Here is a 7,463-nt window from a genome sequence, read left to right as displayed (position 1 = left end):
TATGTGGATATATTACATGCCAAGATAAAATATCACCCTCGCCTAACGGCTCGGGTGATATAAAATCTAAGCAGGTAATATATCCACATATATCACTCCAAAACCAAAATAACATATAATATAGCGCAAATGACGTCACGTCAAAGTGTTATTACATTTGTGTAACATCGTTTTTATTACTAGTAAATGTCTTAATTACAATCCTGCGCCGCGGTTTATGTGATTATATATAAAATAAACAGCAAGTGCCTGATATTATAAAATTTATCAGGCTCGGAATAGGCCAGTCATAATAGAAATTATGGTAAAACTAATTCCTTCACAAATGTTTTCACGATTAAATAAAAGATAAGCATTATCTACATTTTGAGAAAAAAGTCCTCAAAAAATCTCCTTGCAGAATCTTGAAAAATCGATCATAAAGATATAGTAAAAATCGATAGTTAAATGTGTCTCTTAAATTACACCATACTTTAATTTTATGCACGTTCGGTGACGTCACGTTTATTGTATTTTCGTTGAAAGATTTGAAGTTACTTCAATTCCAGCATTCCTAGTGCAAAGGTGAGTAATTTTAGTCATTTTTATATTCTTCTGTATAAATTTTAGGGAAAAATATGTCAGTAGATAGATTTAATTGACCACCAATCAATCGATTATGCAGATGACAAAATGTGTCATATAATTTCGCGATTTTAAACACAATTTTGAATGAAGTAATCATTAAAAGAGAGTTTATCTTTTACACACTGTTCTACATTGTTTTCTTTTGTACAATTATCTAAAATGGCACAGAATTAACCACACATCTTACTGAGTATTTAAAAAAATGTGTATGCACAAGTTATGTAAATTTTTCTTCTCTACGGAAGCGTGTTGTGACCAAAATCACGAAAATCTAGGGATATTTTTAAAATGTTAAATTTGACTTATTTCAAAGAGTTGGCATGTTTTATGAATTGTGGAAATCATAATTAAATCAAATAATATGTTAACTTGCTGTAAACAAACGTATTTTGTAATACATAATGCATTTCTAAGCGAATTCCAGCATGTTATATGGAAAAAAAAGACAGCGTATCCAATAGGGTGTAATCAAGTTAAAACTATTACCTGTTAATGAGAAGTTGTTACTGGAACTTTATACATTACTTTTACTTCTTAACAGAAGACATGGATTTAAAACCCAAATTATTATGCCAATTATTTGATTCTTTTGTAGGTTCAGTCATATCATAATTATGTATCTGTGAGTATGGGGTTATAGCAAATCTAAAGATAATTGAGCGTATTCACTTGAAATAGTGTAAAAGAATTTTAAATGTTAGAGCCAATACAAGCAATGTTCGTATATACGGCGAACTCGGCCGTTACCCATTGTATATAAATCGATACGTAAGAATAATTAAGTTTTGGTGCAAATTGATAAATACTGACAATATTATTTTACGGAAAACATATGAATTAAGTTTATCTGATTGTTATAAAGGTAAAAATCTGGGTATCAAATGTTAAAGAAATCCTAGATATATATGGTTTATCCGAATACTTTTTTGAAAATAATATCGTAGAATCTAGATAGTAAATTATTTCCAAAAATATTTAAACAAAGAGTTATTGATAATTATATACAAATATGGCATTCATTCATCTGTAGAAAATAATTCTGTTTTAGAACTTTATAAAAATTGTAAAGAATTATATTCATACGGAAACTATCTTAACATATTACCTATGGATCCTAGGTTTTACATCACAAGAATTAGAATGTCTGCGCATACACTAATAGTACAAACGGGTAGATATGGTCAAAATAGAATCCCAAGGAGTGAAAGATATTGTTTATGTTGTAATACTATGGATTTAGAAGACGAATATCATTTTGTTTTGATATGCCCATGCTATGTTGACATAAGGAAAAAAATATGTGAAACGATATTATTACAAATGTCCACCAATGTGTAAATATTGGACTGAATTCTTCTAAATAAAGTTATACTCACTAATCTAGCTAAATATCTGAAAGAATCGATTAAAATCAGGAACATTACTGTTAGTACTAACAACTGAATTTTGATATTTTGTTACAAATTTATACTAAAAATTCAATTTGTGTATTTATATTGTAGTGATGATGCACTATGTACAAATCCAAAACAAAATTGTTCTGTTCTGTTCTTTACAAAGTTTTATATCTTATGTTTTAACTATTTTTATTCTATCATTCTAGACAATTTGGATAAGTCTTATAATCTAATGTCAAAATGCAATAGATTTCACTTATCAAAATGGTTTTAAAACACAAAATTTACTTAAATACTAAGATGACATATTCAAAGAGAAAATTAAAATGAGGTGTTAACAGACCAGCTTCAAATTTGCATTTGATATAGATTTTAATCATATCTTTTCCGATCCTAAACCATTTTATTCTTATTATAACATATTAAATTTGCTTCAATTGTTTTCTTTCTAAATGTTGTGTAGCTTGATAATCTACCCAGTGCCAGTTGTATGTATATTTTAAGTTATGTTTTCCATGTTGTTGTCAGCATTTATAGAACAGTTGTTGTATAATTAGTTAGAAGATGGATAGACACGTGACTTCTACAGTCTACACAAGGGGTAATGGGATGTGAGAGAAAAATGGCTTTTTACGTAGATATATCTTATTGAATGAATAAAAACAAAACAATTGGGTGTCTTTCCGGTTTGTTAATACAACAGAAATTGATATATTAACAACACAAATTTACATCATTGTTTTACAGCATGATTATAATAAATGCACATACAAAAGAGTTTGCTCATACCAACATTTTCTCAGGCGTTTCCCTATTATATCATTTCAATACTATTTCTTTTTAATATCTTTTTGATAATGTTTTATGGACTTTATATATCTTATTTTCAGAGGAAGGGCTAAACATAGTATGGGATGGTTGATTGCAGAAGACAATATTAAGCAAGAGTCCAGCCTTTTATATTTTGGCGAACATAAATCAATCCGTTGATTGGATGTGGCAAGAGTTTTCCATATTTCCAAGTTAGGAGATGCTAAATGGGTTCTGTTTGAAAAGATCCAGCATTTTTGAAAAGCAATTAACAGGTAAATCAAAGAAAACCCTCTATATTTTTAATACACAGTTGGTGTACCAGATTCAATTTTGTGTGCTACTGCATATATAACTTTTCTAAAGGGAATTCACATTTGTAAAAGTTAAATGGTTTTCTTTTAAAAGTGTTTTATTTTTAGTGTCCAAAACTGCAGTTTTCTTACATTCTCGGAATTACAAAGATCAGAGATTTGTTTGTTGGTTTTTATGCCACATCAACACTTTACAGGTCATATTATAACTTTCAAGCTTTACTGGTGAAGGAAAAAGTGTGACATAGGTATTATTTTTAGCGCGTAGAACCACCAATATTCTATAAGCTAGTTTGGGAAAGCTATGTCAGATAATAGATTCCAAAACCCAGGCAGGACTCGAACCTACATCGTTAACACCGTAAGAAGCAAGTGTTTTGAAGTCAGTGACCTTAAACACTCGACCAAAACTTCCAATGAAAGTATAGGTGCCGTTTTGTTCAGTATTTCTTACTTATATGGCACATTACGATGTTTCATAGTTAGCGCTTATTTCAGCCGATAGGCAATTTACACGCTTTAAATTTATTATAACAATATAACATGAAACATATTTTCTAAAGAAGAAAGCTGAGGCACGTTTTTCCTGAGGCTAAACGTGCCTCATTAATGTATGAATTTTTGAAGATAATTCAATATAAAAATATAAATCTAAAAGCACAATCCTATCTTGCTTTTCATAGTACCTACATTTTCAGTTTGACATAAAATTGTTTTATTTTAAAAGCAGAATGCAAAGTTCGCATTTTTATTTATCATCTTATGTTGTAACAATTTTACAGATGCGAAACAATGTGTCTCTGTGAAAAGGGCAGGCTAAAGGTTTCAACAGCACCGGCCGAAAAAGTGGATTTATTATTTCAGGATTGAACAAGGGCAGGGCAATATGTATTTATACATGTGTATCGTTGTCAGACTATATGGATAGTCGGGCCTCGGTGACAAAAATGATGAAACAACATTGTGTTTTTTCAGTGTCTTAACATTCAGAAGATTCATTTTATTTTAAAATGACTTTTTACAATATTTTTTTTTACAAAACTTCCATGGTAAAGTTTAGCATTGGTAAGATATTTACTTGAAGGATTGATTTTCAGAACAGAAATGCAAATACAATGTATATAAATAATAATTATTTGTATAAAATGTATTACAATTTTGAATTATAATATAAATTTAGATAGATTCATACAACTTTATTCTTGGTAGAGCTAACTTGTAAGAATATTTAATGGAATCTGACTTAAAGTAAAAAAAATATTTATCATTAGTGGGTGGGGTAATGTTTTATACCAGTCTAAATGATGATGTATAGATTATGCAGTGTTGCGACTTTTTGAATGTAATCAACATTGCTTGAAGTGTTTTGGATTAAATAAAGCATGTTTGTGTATTAATGTGTTACTTTGTTAATGACCATATTTGCGTAGAATATCAGGGTTATTTAATTTCACAGATTTTTCTAATTGAAAACACATGATTTCAAAACATGACATTTTTAGCATTTTATACTTCGAATTTTTTTGAGGACTTTTTTCCTGTAGCAACACATATAAAGTAGATAACAAATATGTAAATATCTTTTCTAAAGGAATTTGTTTGAGGTTGGGTCTTATTTTTGGCTAAAATGCCTAGCCTAGAACTATATTTTTCACTTTTTGTAAAATCAATCCACCTGATCGACTGTCATTGATAACATACTAGTAATTACAATTTCTCCGTCGATGACTGACTTCAAATACCATTATGACTTCTTACTCAGCGGAAAGAGATAATTTACCATTTGTCGGAGAGAAATTTGATCTCGCCCGCAGATCGGACCAACAACCCCTGGTTTACAAATCCGCTGCTCGCCCGACAGAGCTTATCGGACTAACTTTATTATTATATAATTGATCTATCTCATATCAATATTATCTATGCGCGTCCGTGGCTAAGTGTTTAAGATCTGTTGACATCAAACCACGTGTCCCTATCCGACGTGGGTTTGAATTTCGCCAGGTAGTTTGGATTTCTTCTTATGGGGGAGGGGAGCTATACAGCTAAATTACGGAACGTTGTTGTTTTTAAATGCCAACTAGTGTCTGAAAGTGCACTTAGAGACACTTATATCTTTTCTGTGTTAAATTACTGAAATATATTTTTAGAACATTTTAGGTCCCGCCATGATGTACTTTACCTACAATATGAACACGAGAAAGTCGTGCATTTCACTAGTTTGTGTGTTATGTTTGATAGTTCTTGTGGTCTACATTACATCAGAACGGCAACTGATGGCATTTTATGTTGAAGGTATATATTAACTAATTGTTTTATATATTAATATATTAACGGCAATTGATGGCATTTTATGTTGAAGGTATATATATTAATTAATTGTTTTATATATTAATATATTAACGGCAATTGATAGCATTTTATGTTGAAGGTATATATATTAATTAATTGTTTTATATATTAATATATTAACGGCAATTGATGGCATTTTATGTTGAAGGTATATATTAATTAATTGTTTTATATATTAATATATTAACGGCAATTGATGGCATTTTATGTTGAAGGTATATATTAATTAATTGTTTTACATATTAATATATTAACGGCAATTGATGGCATTTTATGTTGAAGGTATATATTAACTAATTGTTTATTATATATATTAACATCACATAATTATCTGTTTAAATTCACGGGTTTTATGATGTTTTCCCACTGAGGTCCAATAGCTTAAAGGTACTCCACTGAGGTACGGCCGAATGTCACAAAAAAAAGTAAAATTTCACGAACCGATAATTTTTTGTTACCTGCGTGTTAGCGACATTCAAACATAATCAGTGATACATTGATATGTGTTCTTTGGATTGGCAAATCGTTTGAAATACATATATTCTCCAATTTTGTGGGAAAAGCGTTTAAACACCTTTCAGTCTGCAAATCTGAATAAAAACAACGGTCACGTGATGATTCTCCGGATGACTAAAAAGCGAAACGGAGATTTTTTTGTGTATCGGCAGCAACGAAAGTGTGAAAGTGAAATATACCAACAATCCATGGATTTAAAAGCAAATTATGGGTTTGTTTGTTAAATTTCTTGTTGTTCACATATGTTCTTGTGAGAAAAATCTTTCAAAAGCAATTTCAATATATTTAGAGCATTACATTATTGTAATCATGTTTGTTTTTCTCCATTACAATGATGAATTTAGCTAAACGTACGGAGTTGGAAACTGACATACACAAATTTTACAAATATTCTATGTTAATTTGAGAGCTTTCGTGTAATAATTAAATATTATGTATTAACTTTGTAATGGTTAAAATATCATGATATCTAGGCTAAGAAAATTTACTTTGTCAATCAGTGTAATGGGTCCTATTTCGAAGGTCACTTTGGTTTATCTGACACCCGTTCAGGAAAAAAAAACTAATACCTTTTATACAGCGAACAAGAACTTGAGTATTGTAAGCATAAAAAATCACACGCACACACAGAATGTTATTCCAGAGATTTCTCTTTAACTCTGATCAAAGTACTGAAAGCACTGGCTAAAAAGAGAATGAATCCGGCCTCATTATAGGACATTTAGGCTTCAACTTTATTAGTTTATATTTCTTATGTATGTCTAGTGCATATAATTAAAATTCTATAAGAAAAAATCGATCTCCTTTGCTAGATAGATCTGAAATTTAATATTTATCATTTTACATAAATACTTGCATATTTATCCGCATTGGATGTAAACTTTGTTGATGAGTAGATTACTACGTTTTGATCTAGACATTCAAAACTATAGGTAATTGATACCTGTTCCATGCACATGGTAAACATTATCAAGAAGGTCGGAAAAGAGTTACAATCTGGCTCTATTAATATTATCATTATCATTATTGATTTAGCAGATATCCTGATAAATTTCTTTTTCATTGGAAGGCCTCCATACTAGTGATGGGTCAATTGAGTTGTGCTTTAATGTTACCAATATATTGAAGCTTCCCGGTGGAAAAGAAATTGAGAGCGTTATAAGAGTAAAAAAGGAAAACTGCAATAAAAACAAACAAGGCGACGGCAACGTTCACAGGACGCAGCCCCCGACACAGTCAAGCTTCCACAGCAGGGTTATTGCCGTGACTAGTGAAATAAACTTAAAAACTGATTATATAGTTGTTGTTTTTTAAACCCTAACTTTCTTTCAAATTAAACGAAACAAACAAAATCATGATACTTGCAAGACAAATGTGAAGGGCAGGTAAGTAAAAGTAACTTTACGAATTCAGTAAGATATTATTAACCTCACCTCATACAACAACCATT

The 7,463-nt window shown here is 30.1% G+C and overlaps 1 long non-coding RNA gene across 2 annotated transcripts; it reads left to right on the top strand.

Annotated features, from left to right (window-relative positions):
- Positions 1-288: 288 nt before the first annotated feature.
- On the top strand, positions 289-4,541 carry LOC132746898 (uncharacterized). 2 transcript variants are annotated; one of them, XR_009628047.1, is made up of 3 exons: positions 289-564; positions 2,915-3,109; positions 3,931-4,541. It is a non-coding gene; the product is annotated as an uncharacterized LOC132746898 (long non-coding RNA). The 2 variants fall into 2 exon arrangements; XR_009628046.1 differs by lacking the exon at positions 289-564 and having other exon boundaries at positions 1,719-3,109.
- Positions 4,542-7,463: the final 2,922 nt, after the last annotated feature.

Source organism: Ruditapes philippinarum, unplaced genomic scaffold (genome assembly GCF_026571515.1).
Source record: "Ruditapes philippinarum isolate M1 unplaced genomic scaffold, ASM2657151v2 ctg6787_1_1_1_1, whole genome shotgun sequence".
NCBI lineage: Eukaryota > Metazoa > Mollusca > Bivalvia > Venerida > Veneridae > Ruditapes > Ruditapes philippinarum.
This window is presented reverse-complemented; position numbering and strand designations above follow the sequence as displayed.